The sequence below is a fragment of the Camellia sinensis genome, chromosome 2 (assembly GCF_055761805.1).
Source record: "Camellia sinensis isolate YWXY chromosome 2, ASM5576180v1, whole genome shotgun sequence".
NCBI classification, from domain to species: domain Eukaryota; kingdom Viridiplantae; phylum Streptophyta; class Magnoliopsida; order Ericales; family Theaceae; genus Camellia; species Camellia sinensis.
Window position 1 is genome coordinate 161,103,460 of NC_138962.1, and position 15,698 is coordinate 161,119,157.

Below are 15,698 nucleotides of genomic sequence, written 5' to 3' on the forward strand. Positions count from 1 at the left end.
GAGAGTAATTGATCGACCTCCACTAGCGTCTTGGTGTTCGTTCTGAACCTAGTCACGAAAGCCTCTGCCAATTGTGCCCAGGAGGCGATGCTACCTTCTGGTAGCCTTTCGAACCAGATTAGACCTAGGTCGCCAAGGCTGGATGGAAACATGATACACATTTAAGCCTCGTTTCGCCGATATACTGCCATAACCTGGCGAAAGTGACTCAAGTGCATGTAGGGGTCTGCCTTTCCCTCATAAGTGGTGAATTTGAGTTGGTGGAAGTCCGACGGTAGTGGTGCGTTCTCTATTGTCGGAACGAACGGCGAGCTCTGTAACCTTGCTAATGCTTTGTCTGTTGGTTCATAAGCAAGGCGCGACATTGGCATTCCTACCTTGACGCTCCCATGCGTCCGAGGGGCTAACCGCTGAAGGGCTGAAACTCTGCGTGGGGCGCGTACCCTGGTATCCTCCTTCAATTGTGCCCTTTCTTCAAGCACAGTTCGTAAGTCAGATGATCTAGGCAACTCCGTGTGCCTAGATGATGTCTGGTGTGTGTGCGAGGGCCGATAGGTGCTCCCCTCAGTATATGACCTCTCAGCTCTCGTTCTCTCAGACCTGGAGTAACGAGTTCTGGAAGTCATCGATTGAGTATCACCTGTTCTAAGGCTCCTGCTTTCTGCTTGCAATGGTGTGGTATGCCTGTCACGATCCTCCGAGTGAGGAGGGGGCGTGTTGCCTTTGCGCCCCTCTCTTGTCGCCACCCCTTTTCTTTTTATCTGGCGCTTCATTAACTCCATGTCTGCCGCCATCCTCCTTATTATCTCGTCCTGCTCCTTCACGTAATCCTCCAGAACTTGAGGATTCATCATCCGCCTCTATCTTTTAGGACTTTGAGAGCGATAGGGGCAGTTAGCCCGCCTCCCTCTTGCATCCCTCTGGGAGTTCTGTCGCTGGGGTTCTAAATTCGCCATGGGAGGGATAACAGGCAAACCTTCACGCCTCCCACTCCCCTCCGTGGTTTGCTCATCAAGAGCAGATTGCGGAAAGTCTTTATTGTGCACTATTGGTTTCAATTAAAGAGGAAAACTCGATCAAAAGGTTTTGTTCTTTGTGTTTTTCCCACAGATGGCGCCAACTGTACGAGCACGAAATAATCTTCTCGTATGATCCCGTTGATCAAGTTTGCACTCCTCCAAACGTCGTCGTCGCTTTACTCTCTGAAAACACAAACGTGAGCTAGCCAGCGGGTGTGTGCCGAATACCTCTCCGATGCCTACGTCAGCAAAATAGACAAATAGACAAAAGCTCTGTGTATTCGAGAGTCAAAGTTGTGTTACCTCTACATAGATGATGTTGTGAGCTTTTATAGGTTTCGCCTAGCACAATCCTAGTAGGACTCTTATTCCTCCATGTAGAGTTCTCGTAGGAATCACACTCCTGAAAGATAATGCTTATCCTTTCACACCTCCCTCACTGCATAAACCAAGTGAGATGGTTCTAGCTCGGTGGTATGACCGAACGACCGAGCTAATATTGCCATGCTCAAGTGGCAGGTTAGACCGAGCTCTACCCAGCTCGGGTCTTCATTTCACTGTTTGTACCTCGGTTTGGCATACTCCAACCGAGCTATTTACTTAAGACTGATCGAACCATGTCCGATGATGACCTTAGCTCGGCGCTACTATGTGCGATGCTTAGCTCGGTCCAACTTCACCTGTGTCCAACTCGTTAGCTCTAAGACTAGGCTATGTCAACTCTTTACCCCGGCCCATTTGTGCGGTCCAACTTAGAAAGAAGGCCCTTCCTTAGCTCGGCCCAATTTGTTCACAAATTACCTTCTCAATTGCCCCTTAATTCCATTTGCGCAGCATGATTTGGGATTACCTTTCTATCAGTCGAGCTAAAAATTGGCCTTCAACCGAGCTAAAAAGTGGCCTTCAACCGAGCTAAATTTACACCGGGCTAATAGTCTATCCGGTCAAAACATCTTTTCAGTCGCTGTAACTAAATCGCTTTCTATTCCATGGACACGTGGCTAGCTCTCATTGGCCCAGCGTAGCTCTCATCGCCGACTTCATATCTCGTGAATTTTGAACAGTCCCGCCTTTTTCACTCTCTTTACACAAAGACCACACGTTTTGAACCTTCCATTTCTACTATTCATCTTCTCTCTCTCTTTCCTTCTGAATCTCCATTTTTGTAACCTCAGTACTTGCGAAGCTTGCGCTCTCATCACTATCTTCGTGGTTTCAGATCTGCATCATTCTGTCTTCAATTCGTAAGTAGCTCAATCCTCTATTTTTTTCCATTCATTTTGCATTGTACTGTAATACGTAGGATAATATATATGTTTCGAAAAAACACTTTCTTGTAGTTTCTATGGGAAATAACCACTTTGTTTCAAAATCCATGTGATAAACCCATTGAATTCACAACTAGTCTGAGAAATGATGCTGTTGATCCAAAATATTATGCCAACCGAACTAGCAACCTGTTTGTATTTAAGGTGTGCACCTAGCCGAACTAGATTAAGTTTCAATTCACAAAGAACCTTCTGTTTTACTTTAGCCGAGCTAGGGAACTGTATTAGGTGTGCGCACTTACCGAACTAGAAAACCTCAACCACAGACTGGGCTACCACTTGGGCCCAAACCAGCTCTCTCACTTAATAAAAACCAATCCAAGAATGCCGCATCCTAAGCTTCAACCGAGCTACAAACCTCTTGCTCCACTGAACCGAGATAACGTCTTTTGCTCCAACTGAGCTAAGGACGGTTTGTATCCCACGTAGCCAAGCTAGGACTCCATTTATTTTGCCTTTGTTTCTTGTAGCATGGTCCAACGATCTGTGCTTAATACTTCTCCTTTTCACTTTGCAGACTGACTTAGTTTGGCCAGGCACCCCTTTGCACGCTCAACCAAGATACTGAAGGTTATCTCAACACCGAGCTAAATTATACATAATTTAAGTCCACTTGGGGAAGTATAGATTTTTAGTAAACTCTCCAGGGGCTATTGCCGAATGCCGCAAGGACTACAACATCCCCGACAATGTCCACATTAGTTTAGCCGAACTAGACACCATTCCCTGGGAAAAACCGGACTTTGTCCCTTTCAACGTCATATCCATTGTAGAAGCCGGACTTCGATTCCCCGTCCAACCATTCCTTTGTGAATTCCTTAGGCAAACAAGACTTTGCCCTACCTAGCTTTCCACCAATTCTTACTGAATAATAAATGGCATCGCTGAGCTAAATCGCCGACTTGGTCTCAACCTCGGTTTAGCCGAGCTATTTCACCAGTACTCTCTAAGCCAGAACGAAGATGGCAGGGTTTATTATTTAAGAATAAGACGCCGCCGAGAAAAGATAATAAAGAACACCCCAGACAAAGATGTAAATGACGACGATTTTTTCTGAGTTTTTGGTAACTTTGAGGACCAGGACATCCAAATACTAGGAGATCGCATCAACTGGAATAAAGGAGTAGCCGGTATAATTACCTCGGCTTAGTTTTGTGCATTCTTTACTCCGTTTGTAAGTTTTGAACCGCACTAACCGTTGTCTATTTTCTTTATGCAGATTTGAACCATCTAAAGTCGCTGTACAATTACCCCAACTTAGAAGCCCTTCACGCCGCGCTGCGGTACCACAAACGAGGTTGGACCCAGCTACTCAATTTCGAACCGACATACCGATACAGTAGTAGGAGGAAGACCAAAGTGACAGACTTCCTATTGGAACCCTCACCAGAGCCAGATCCAACACTACCTCAAATCAATTTGATCCCACTAACTGCAGAACAAGAAATGGCAAAAACGAGAGCAGTAAGGGCCCTCATCACCAAAACAAATCAGGCCGAGGTACCACAAGCCGACCAAACACAAGAGGACGTGGTAGCCCTTCCAACCACTCAGCCATCCTCATCTCGGCCAAGCAAGCGTGTTCGAACTTCCACAACCGAGCCACGCCTTGTTGACGAGGATGAGACCGTACTTCCTCAATCAACCCAACTGAGCCCAGAACCAGTACGTTCAAACCGGGCTAGCCCTTCAGAATGGGTGCCTAAAGTCACATACAAGAACCGTGCTATCACTGATTCCGACTCAGTGGTTGCAGAAAAAGACCATTCACTGGCCTTCAATCTTGCCAAGAGCGTCTTGCCAAGAGCATCTGTCTTCCAGCCGATATGGAGCATCGCGATCATCTCACCAAGCTGAAGGCCATTCGCTCGGCAACAAAATCAATGGTGTTGGTAAGTTCTCCATTTTCTTGTCCTAATTTGTACATATCTTTGCTCGGTTTCATTCAAAATTGTTCTTCTCCATTTGCAGGCCTTACAGAAGAACCACATCGCTTACAAGCGCGTGTTGGAGCTTCGAAAGACCACATGGTAAGCCGTGGCTGAGGCCAAGGCTAAATCAGCCGAGCTAGAGGAGGCCAAGCAAAAAATGGCCGAGCTACAAACCGAACTAGCCCGACTCACTAGTCTAGTCAACTCGGCTGAAGTAGATAAGCAAAAGGCTGTGGCCGAGTTAAAAGATAAATATCTGCGCGAGCTAGTTAAGCTTAAAAAGAAGAAGAATTCTGAGATCACCCGTTAGAGAAGAGCATGGAAGACGTAGAAGACTAAGGTTACAAGGAAGGTGAAACCACCTATATCTAGCAGTGTGAAGCTGCTAAGGATATATTTTTCAAATGTGGGTGGAAAGCAGCTATGGCACAGCTCGGTTATGGCCAGGAAACCGAGGTCTTCCAAAACCTTCCTCCACATTTTATACCGAGCTACATGGCGGAGTATGCAAACGCCATTCAACAAAAATTTCCTGAAGTTGAGGAAGAAAAAGAAGCACCAAAGCCCAACAATGCCCCAATCATTGCCAGTGATCCCGCTGTTCAGTCAGCTCGGGTGGAGCCATCGGTGGAAGACTTGGTTGACAATGTGACCGAGCTACCTGCTGAAGTTCAAGTTGATCTGGATACGGATCTGACGACCTTTTTACTTGATCCTCTATTTTCTAGTTTTTGCTTTTTGAAAGAATGTGTAACCGGGCTAAAGTCCCACTTCTTATAACTGACTTGAACTTTGAATGAAATCTTCTTTTGTTTTCCTTGATTGTTTGTTCAGTTAACTCTATGCTTGCGCTTCTTTTCTTACCATAAATGCATGAAGTATAACATTTTCTGGCCGAGATACCTATCTCGGTCTTAACCTTGTATTCTGTTTTACCATACCTGCCAACTTCTTCAGCCTAGATCCTTACCTCGGCTGAAGAGTACTTAAAGTTGGTTATTCTAGCCAACCACTCTTCAACCTAGATCTTTATCTCGGCTGAAGAGTACTAAAAATTGGTTATTCCAGCCAACCACTCTTCAGCCTAGATCTTTATCTCGGCTAAAGAGTACTAAAAGTTGGTTATTCCAGCCAACCACTCTTCAGCCTAGACCTTTATCTCGGCTGAAGAGTACTAAAAGTTGGTTATTCCAGCCAACCACTCTTCAGCCTAGATCTTTATCTTGGCTGAAGAGTACTAAAAGTTGGTTATTCCAGCCAACCACTCTTTAGCCTAGATCCTTATCTCGGCTGAAGAGTACTAAAATTTGGTTAATCCAGCTAACTACTCTTTAGCCTAGATCCTTATCTCGGCTGAAGAGTACTAAGTGTTGGTTTTTCCAGCCAACCTCTTCAGCCTAGATCCTAATCTCGGCTGAAGAGCGCTCAAAGTTGGTTATTCCTGCCAACCTAGAGTGAAGTGTTTGGTTTAATCCTTCTAAACTTCCTGCAGCCCAGATCCTTATCTCGGCTTAGGAGAAGTAAGTGTTGGTTTTTCCAGCCAACCTCTTCAACCTAGATCCTGATCTCGGCTGAAGAGAGCTCAAAGTTGGTTATTCCTGCCAACTTAGAGTAAAATGTTTGGTTATTCCGGCCAAACTTCCTGCATCCCAGATCCTTGTCTCGGCTTAGGAAAAGTAAGTGTTGATTTTTTCAGTCAACCTCTTCAGCCTAGATCCTAATCTTGGCTGAAAAGAGCTCAAAGTTGGTTATTCCGGCCAACTCTGATTTCATTGCCCCTAGCTCACTAAACTATTTTTACAGAAGAAAGCAATTTATGTTGAAAAGGAAACTACTTGTTTTATTGAAAAAAGAAAAACTACAAGTATGTTTAAAGAAAAGCTAAAAATAAAATAGTTTGAAATTGGTCGTATTCCATGGCCTGGGAATGGCCTTGCTGTCTTTATCTTCCAAGTTGTATGCCCATTTTCCTGCTAATCTAACCACTTTGAAAGGTCCTTCCCAATTAGGCCCTAACTTGCCATCTCCGGGTACCAAGGTGTTTCCCATTACTTTGCGCAGCACCCAATCTCCAATCTTGAATTGCCTCGGATGTACTGTCTTGTTATATTTTCTAGATAACTCTTGCTGGTATGAGGCGATGTGAATCAGTGCTCTTTCTCTTCTTTTTTCTGCAAGGTCGAGCTCCAATACTATGGCTTCTCCATTTAAGTTTGGGTTGAAATTTTCACTTATAATAGTGGGGAGGCCAACTTCCAGTGGGATTACTGCTTCCATGCCATAGGCCAAGGAAAAAGGTGTTTCTCAAGTTGACTGTCGAGGTGTGGTACAGTAAGCCTATAAAATGTGGGGGAGCTCCTCAGCCCACTTGCCTTTTACTTTCTCCAATATTTTCTTCAATCCATCCAAGACGACTTTGTTTGATGCTTCTGGTTGGCCATTTGCTTGGGGGTATGCTGGTGTAGAATTGTAGAATTCTATCTTATACTCCTCACAAAAGCCTCTAAAAATTTTGCCATCGAACTGAGTGCCGTTGTTGGATATTAGAGCCTTGGGTATGACGAATCAGGTGATGATATTCTGCCAGCCGAACTTCTTCACATCTTTCTCTTTTATTGAGGCGAGTGCTTTTGCTTCCACCTATTTTGTAAAGTAGTCTGTTACTGCAAGAAAGAACTTTCTGTTGTCGAGTGCTGTTGGAAGAGGTCCTACTATGTCCAAGCCCTACATTGCGAAGGGCCATAGGCTTGTTAATAGTAGAAGCTCTCTGGTTGTTTGATGTATTTGGTGTGCGAACTTCTGGCATTTCTCGCACTTCTTGACATACTTCTCTGAATTTGCTTGCATGTAAGGCCACCAATATCCTTGCGAAATTGCTCTGTAGGCCAATGATCTTCCCCCTTGGTGGCTTCCGCATATGCCTTCGTGTATCTCGAACAAGAATGCCTCGACTTTGCTGGGATGAACACGTTTCAAGTAAGGTCCCGTGAAGGATTTTTTGTACAAGGCCATTGATGGGGAGAGCCAACAAAGCTGTGACTTTGCTTTGATCCTGTTGGCTTCTTTCTTCTCTTCAGGTAAGACGTCGTCTTTTAAGAATACTATAATGGGGTCCATCCATGAAGGGCCTAGTTCGGCGCAACATACCTCAGTTACTTCGGGTTCTTCAATGCTTGGTCTTGGTAGGAAGTCGATCAGTAATGGATATGGGATGGATGTATCTACCATCGAAGCAAAGCCTGCAAGTTCGTCTGCTCTGCTGTTTTCTTCCCGGCTGATCTGTTCTATTCGCACCACTTTGAATTTCATGATTTCCCTTCTGACTAACTCTTGACACTTTGCCATCCACTCATCTTTTACTTCGTAGTCGCCTGAAATCTGGTTTACTACCAGCTAGGAGTCACTGTAAACCATTAGCTCGGTGATCTGTATGAAGAGTGTAGATTTTAGGCCTGCTAAAAGTGCTTCATACTCCGCCTCATTGTTTGATGCTGGGATGCCAAGGTTGACTGCTTGTTCCACTACTAAGCCGTCTGGAGAGATGAGGACTACGCCAAGTCCTGCACCGTGCCTATTGGATGCTCCATCCATGAAGAGTTTCCACATCTCTCTAACAAATAGCTTCTAGCAAGTAGAGGGGTTGGATGATGTCTTGGGGTTGTGCGTGTTGCTTATGTTTTCTTCCAAGTCCTTGCCTGTTGTTAGGGTTTGCTTTTCACTGTCTGACTGCCCTAAGTTTTTACCTGCAGATGAATCCTCACTAGGAATGGCATGGTTTATTCTTTCCTTCTGATCCTCAAGCCTGTATGGTTTGTAATGTGGCTAGGTATCCTGAACTACGGTTTGCGCATTTCCTGCGGCGCTTTCCGTCTCCATTCCTATCGTACCAGTCAAGTCAACTGGGCAAATGTGATGACTTCCTGGTATGAACTCTGCCACAAAGTCTGCCAAAGCTTGGGCTTTTATTGCGGTTTTGGGCTAAAACTTGATATCAAACTGTCCCAATTCCATCGCCCATTTCAAGATTCGCCCAGAAAAGTTCGTCTTCTCAAACAAGACTTTTAAGGGAAAAGCAGTTAGGACGATTATGGTGTGGGCGTGGAAGTAATGCGATAGCTTCCTTGAGGCCATCATCAAGGCTAAGGCCAGTTTTTCCAATGGTAGGTACCTGGTTTCTGCGCCTATTTTTCCAATGGTAGGTTATGGTGTGGGCGTGGAAGTAATGTGATAGCTTCCTTGAGCCATCATCAAGGCTAAGGCCAGTTGTCCAACGGTAGGTACCTGGTTTCTGCGCCTAGCAAGGTCTTGCTAACATAAAAGATGGGCAGGTGTTGGATTCCTTCCGCTCTGACCAACACTACGCCGACTGCGTGCTGTGAAACTGCTAGGTACAACAAGAGATCTTTTCCAGGTATTGGGGTTACTAGCAATGGTGGAGAAGACATGTACTCTTTTAGGCTTTCTAGGGCGCGGTGGCATTCTTCATCCCACTCAAACTTGGCCTTTAGTCCTTGGAAGAATGGTCGATATCTGTCTGACAACCGACTTATGAACCGGTTGAGCGCGGCTGCTAGGCCAGTGAGATGCTGCACTTATTTTACTGGGTTAGGCCTTTCTAGATCCTGGATTACTTTGATCTGAGAGGGGTCTGCCTCTATACCTCAGTTGGTCACTAGGAAGCCTAGGAATTTGCCCGATCGTATGCCGAATACACACTTGGATGCATTTAGACGCAACTTGTTCTTCTTCAGAATCTGGAACATTTCATCTAGGTCCTTGAGATGGTCATTCTCATTCTTGCTTTTGACCACCATGTCGTTGATGTAAGCCTCCACTGATCTGCCTAACAATGGTTCAAATATCTTGGTGACTATCCGCTAGAATGTTGCCCCTGCGTTTTTTAGACCAAAGGGCATGACCTTGTAACAGTACAATCCTCTAGGCGTTGTAAAGGATGTGACCTCTTGATCTGGTTCATACATAGTGATCTGATGATAACCTCTGTACGCATCAAGGAAGCTAAATCGATTGTGTCCTGCCGTCAGGTCTACCAGTTGGTCTATCCGTGGTAGGGGAAAGCTGTCCTTTGGGCATGTCTTGTTGACTGTTTTGTAGTCCACACAGACATGCCATTTTCTGTTCTTCTTTGGCATTACCACAGTATTGGAGATCCATCTAGGGTAGTGCACTTCTCTGATGGCTCCTGTCTCTAGCAAGTTCCCCACTTCTTCCGCCACTATCTCGGCATGGTGGAGTGCTGATCTGTGAGTGCGCTGTATAATTGGTCTGGCCGTTGGGTGGACGTTCAGTTGGTGACAGATGAAGTTTGGGTCAATACCAGGCATGTCATACGGTGTCCAGGCGAACACTTCGATGTTAGAGGTTAAGAATTCCACCTCTATTCTCTCAGTGCTGGACAAAGACGAGCCGAGCAAAAAGAACTTTTCTGGGTCTTTTTCATCTATCCTTACCTATACCAAGTCTTCTACTGCCTTTTGTTCTGCTGCCTTGCCAACATCCGCAAACAGTTCATTGCTCTCAGGCTCTTCCACCATCTGTACAAATCCTTTTGTAGCGCAGCTGCCATTTACTATGACGAAGCACTGTTTAGACATAATTTGGTCTCCAAAGATCCCTTTAATTACTCCAGTTTTGTTGGGGAACTGCAATACTTGATGGTAGGTTGATACTCCCGATCGAATGGCGTGCAACCATGTCCTCCCCAAGATAATGTTGTAAGTGGAAGGGACTTTCAATACCCAGAATTCCACCTGTTTCGTCATGGTTCCTGCCTTGACTGGGAGGATTATCTTGCCCACTGGCCACTCTGGCATTGAGTTGAATTCGATTAGGGGAGAAGTTGTAGGTGCCATGTCTTTGTCCTCCAGTTTGAGTTGTTTTAAGGTTTCGTAATATATTATCTCACATGAGCTTCCTTGGTCAATCAGAATCCGCTTGATGTCAAAATTCTTGACGTGTAGAGTGATAACCAATGCATCATTGTGAGGGCCGTATATCCTTGCTAAATCTTTGTCTGAAAAAGATATGACATTTGTGGCCTCCGTTCTCCCTTTTTTTACGGCAGGTTGTGCACTTAATACCTCCCTCAAGTGCTCAGGCTTTTTGATCATTCCTCTGAGCTCACATACCCGCTTAGGTTCGAACACCACATGTATTATGTTAATTATGCCTTGAGGTGGAGCGTCGACCGACATCCCATTTGGGTTGTTGTGGTTCTGGGGGGCTGGCTGCGTCCCTCCTTCTATGTACTGGTCTAGGTGCCCAACTGCCACTAACTCCTCCAAATGTTGCCTTAACGGCGTGCAATTTTCTATGCGGTGCCCCTTTTCATCATGGAAGGTGCACCGAGACCTCTCGTCATAGTCTTTTTGTGCTTTTCCCAACTGAGCTGGCCACCGAACGAAAGGTTCGTTACGTATCTCACTGAGAATTCGGTAGATTGGTTTTTTGAACACTGTGGTTATGGCTGTGCGAACTTTTAACTTCCTTTTTTCTGGATCCTCTCTGTGAGCCTGCCTGCCTCGCCCATTCCTGCTTGGTTGTTCTACCGCGTTGACTTTTGCTGAAGTCTTTTTATCTGGTATTGCTGTTGTGTCAGATTTTACTTTAGCACGGGCGCCATCCTCCTCCACGTGAATATGTTGGTGCACTCTCTTCATTAAGGCCTCCATCGTGAGGGGTGGCGTCATAGTAATTGAATCCCTCAATTTGTTGCCGACTAGTAGGCCCCGTTTGTATTGTGCAATGGCAAGGTTCGTAGGGCAATCCCCAATCTGGCTGAAGGTTTCCCAGTAGCGACTGTTATAGGATCTCAACGTCTCATTGTCGCCCATGTCAATGGAGAGTAGTTGATCGATCTCCACTGGCGTCTTGGTGTTCGTTCTGAACCTAGTCACGAATGCCTCTGCCAATTGTGCCCAGGAGGCGATGCTATCTTCCGGTAGCCTTTCAAACCAGGTTAGACCTAGGTCGCCAAGGATGGATGGAAACAGGATGCACATTAAAGCCTCGTTTCGCCGGTATACTGCCATAACCTGGCAAAAGTGACTCAAGTGCATATAGGGGTCTGACTTACCCTCATAAGTGGTGAATTTGGGCTGGTGGAAGCCCGACGGTAGTGGTGCGCTCTCTATTGCCGGAACGAACGGCGAGCTCTGTAACCTTGCTAATGCTTTGTCTGTTGGTTCGTAAGCAAGGCGCGGCATTGGCATTCCTACCTTGACGCTCCCATGCATCCAAGGGGCCAACCGCTGAAGGGTTGAAACTCTGCGTGGGTCACGTGCTCTGGTGTCCTCCTTTAATCGTGCCCTTTCTTCAAGCACAGTTCATAAGTTAGATGATCTAGGCAACTCTGTGTGCGTAGATGACGTCTGGTGCGTGTGCGAGGGCCGATAGGTGGTTCCCTCAATATCTGACCTCTCAGCTCTCGTTCTCTCAGACTTAGAGTAACGAGTTCTGGAAGTCATCGATTGAGTGTCGCCCGTTCTAAGGCTCCTGCTTTCTGCTTGCGATGGTGTGGTACGCCTATCACAATCCTCCGAGTGGCAATGGGGCATGTTGCGTTTGTGCCCCTCTCTTGTCGTCACCTCTTTTCCTTTTATTTGGCACTTCATTGACTCCATGTCTGCCGCCATCCCCCTTATTATCTCGTCCTGCTCCTTCACGCGATCCTCCAGAACTTGAGGGTCCATCATCCGTCTCTGTCTTTTAGGACTTTGAGAGCGACATGGGTTGTTAGCCCGCCTCCCTCTTGCATTCTTCCGGGGGTTCTGTCGATGGGGTTCTAAATCCTCCATAGGAGGGATAACAGGCAAACCTTCGAGCCTCCCACCCCCCTCCGGGGTTTGCCCATCAAGAGCAGATTGCGGCAAGTCTTCATTGTGCGCCATTGGTTTCAATTAAAGAGGAAAACTCGATCAAAAGGCTTTGTTCTTTGTGTTTTTCCCGCAGACGGCGCCAATTGTACGAGAACGAAATAATCTTCTCGTATGATCCTGTTGATCAAGTTTGCACTCCTCCAAATGTCGTCGTCGCTTTACTCCCTGAAAACACAAACATGAGCTAGCTGGCCGGTGTGTGTCGGATACCTCTCTGATGCCTAAGTCAGTAAAATAGACAAATAGACAAAAGCTCTGTGTATTCGAGAATCAAAGTTGTATTACCTCTACATAGATGATGTTGTGAGCTTTTATAGGTTCCGCCTAGCACAATTCTAGTAGGACTCTTATTCTTCTATGTAAAGTCCTCCTAGGAATCACACTCCTAAAAGACAATGCTTATCCTTTCACACTCCCCTCACTGCATAAACCAAGTGAGATGGTTCTAGCTCGGTGGTATGACCGAAAGACCGAGCTAATATTGCCATGCTCAAGTGGCAGGTTAGATCGAGCTCTGCCTAGCTCGGGTCTTCATTTCACCGCTTGTACCTCGGTTTGGCATACTCCAATCGAGCTATTTACTTAAGACTGATCAAACCATGCCCAATGACGATCTTAGCTCGGCGCTTCTATGCGCGATGCTTAGCTCGGTCCAAATTCACCTGTGTCCAACTCGTTAGCTCTAAGACCGGGCTATGTCAACCCTTTACCCCGGCTCATTTGTGCGGCCCAACTTACAAAGAAGGCCTTTCCTTAGCTCAGCCTAATTTGTTCACAAATTACCCTCACATTAAGTATTTTTATGCGTGAACATAGAGTAGTTAAAAAGAGTTTTGTCATAAACACATAAATGGTTCACAAAATTAATCACAGACAAAACACATGTTTTTTAGTAAATCTATAAATTATTTTTGTACACTTAACTTTTCTCATCCAAAAAATAGCACCTCTTCAAGTTCCACAACTTTGAAAACATATAAGTTATTTTGATGGGCCTCTTCCTTCAAAATAAATAAATAAATAAATAAATAAAAACTTAACCCTGATCCTTTGATTGGTTGGTGGTTGTTCTGGAGGATTGCCTTGTTGGAGTGTGTATCATGTACCTTAATTATGAGAATTGAGTTATTTGATTATGATCTATTGAGGTGTTGGTGATAACTTGATTATAGTTTGAAATGGTATTAGTTATGACTCATTGTAATATTAGTTATGACTATTATCTTGGTTATGATTCAAAATGTTTTTGGTTATACCTTATGTGACTTTTATTTATTTATTTATTTAAGTTATGACTAGAAAAATGATTAGTTATGACAATTGTTGTAATCGACACTATAAATATCATAAATTGCATATAATATACACCCCAAAAAAGTGTGTATAATAGCATGAACCTTCATATATACATACATATTTATATAATTATTAAATTATTTCTGATATTTATTTAGGTTACATCTAAGATTATTTTCAATTATTATGTCACAACATTTTTCGTAAAAGAAGTTTATTTATACATACATACACATATAGATATAATAAATAATTTAATTAAATTTTTTGAAATATTATTTAAAAAACAAAAAGAATTTATCCCATTTGGATGAGTTAATTACTAGTACTTTTCTAGGGCTTTTATTTATTTATTTAACTCCCTAAAAAATTGTACTTGTTTAAAGACAATTAGAATATGCTCGTAAATTTAACGACATTGAGTTTTGTTCTAGACAACTAACATTAGTTTAGTTTTTCTATTCCACCACCTTCGATTACCACTGCTATCTCCGACCATCGGAGATAACTTTTTAGTAACCACTGTTAGTTGTCGATGATCATTTTCCAATGACTCTCCCATAAAGTGAAATTTTATTAACCTAGCACTGTGAAATTCTCCAGCTACTATTTCATGCGACTCTCTGACGAATAAAATTTTCACTATGCTAAATTAATAAAATTTTAATGTTTCAAAATAAATTTTTTTAATTAATTGCCAAAAATTATAAAATTCAAAGCCAATTGAATTTTTATTGTGTTAGGACCCTGAATTTTTTTTTGACAATTTCACTTTTAATTAATTAAGTGAAATTGCACAAGTAGTTTAAGCTAATGAAATCTCACTAACTATAGCAGCTTCACTGATTTTACTTAGAAATTTCACTAAGTATCAAGGAGGGTTGGGAGAGTTGATTGAGACAAAATATACAAAATAGACATCAACAATCAAATCTTTGTCGACCAACAACATATGGACCAACAAATAGAAAATAAAATGAAAAGGAGAGTGAGAAATGACATTAAAATTGAGCAACATCTATATCTAAACTAGTGAAATGCGGCACATGGAGAGATAATTGGTACTTGACAAATAGATGACAATAATTCTTGTTTCAAGTATATAAAGCACATCTTGAGGGATGGCAGAGACAGAGAGATTAGTAGCGGCAGCAGTTTGAAGTGAAATGAACATAGGCGATAAGATTTATTAGAGAGAGAGAGAGAGAGAGGATAGTGACGACGAGTTAGGGTATTTTATGTTTGTAAGAATAGTTTGGTCCATTTATGTTTAATACTTTTTTCTTATTTTTTATAATTTGAAATTTGAAGGACTTTAACTAACAACTAACAAGAGAATTGTTGATATCGTAAAACTGTCATACAAACCTGTAGAAGAATGTATCTTTAATTTTCCTATCTTTTTATTAAGATATGTAATTAAGTTGGTTTATAAGGATCTGTATTGTCCTCTTTACCAATCTATTATATATCTTTGTTCAAAATTCTGGCTGGAGTGGCTAAGGAGATTGAGAGATTGCAATCAACTTTTCTTTGGGGTGGCTCTGATCTTCGAAGAAAAGTTCATATGGTCCGGTGGGAGGTAATTACTAAAAATAAGAAATTAGGAGGGTTAGGTGTGAGGGGGATTATAACGTTGAATCAATGTTTACTATTAAAATGGTGGTGGAGATTTGGTGTGGAGAATCAATCGCTTTGGAAGGAAGTGATTTGTGCAAAATATGTGCCAGTGGATGGAAGATGGTTCCCAAAACTGTTTGGTAGAGGTTCAAAACTCTGGACTGATATAATTCATGCTGTTCAGTCCAATCCAGAGCTGCATCAGTTCTATATGTATAATTCTAAGATAGTTCTGGGGGATGGGAGAAGAGTTCTTTTTTGGAGGGACAAGTGGGTGGGTAATGTTTGCTTAATGGATGAATTTCCAAGGCTTTTCTTACTATCTAATGATAAAGATGGTGTCGTTAGTGTGTTTTTCGAAAGAAGGGCAGAGGATGGTGGATGGAACCTGGGATTTAGAAGAACTTTGATGGCTTGGGAGGAGGAAGAAGCATATAGATTACCCTGTTTGCTTAGCTCTGCACCAATACTGTGTAGTACCAACCCTGATGAGCTCCTTTGGTGTGCAGACCCTTCTAAACTCTTTTCTGTTTCATCAATTTATAAATGGACGAATCTTCTCTGGGATCTGCAATTCCAGTGGCTGCCTCACTTTGGAACAACTTT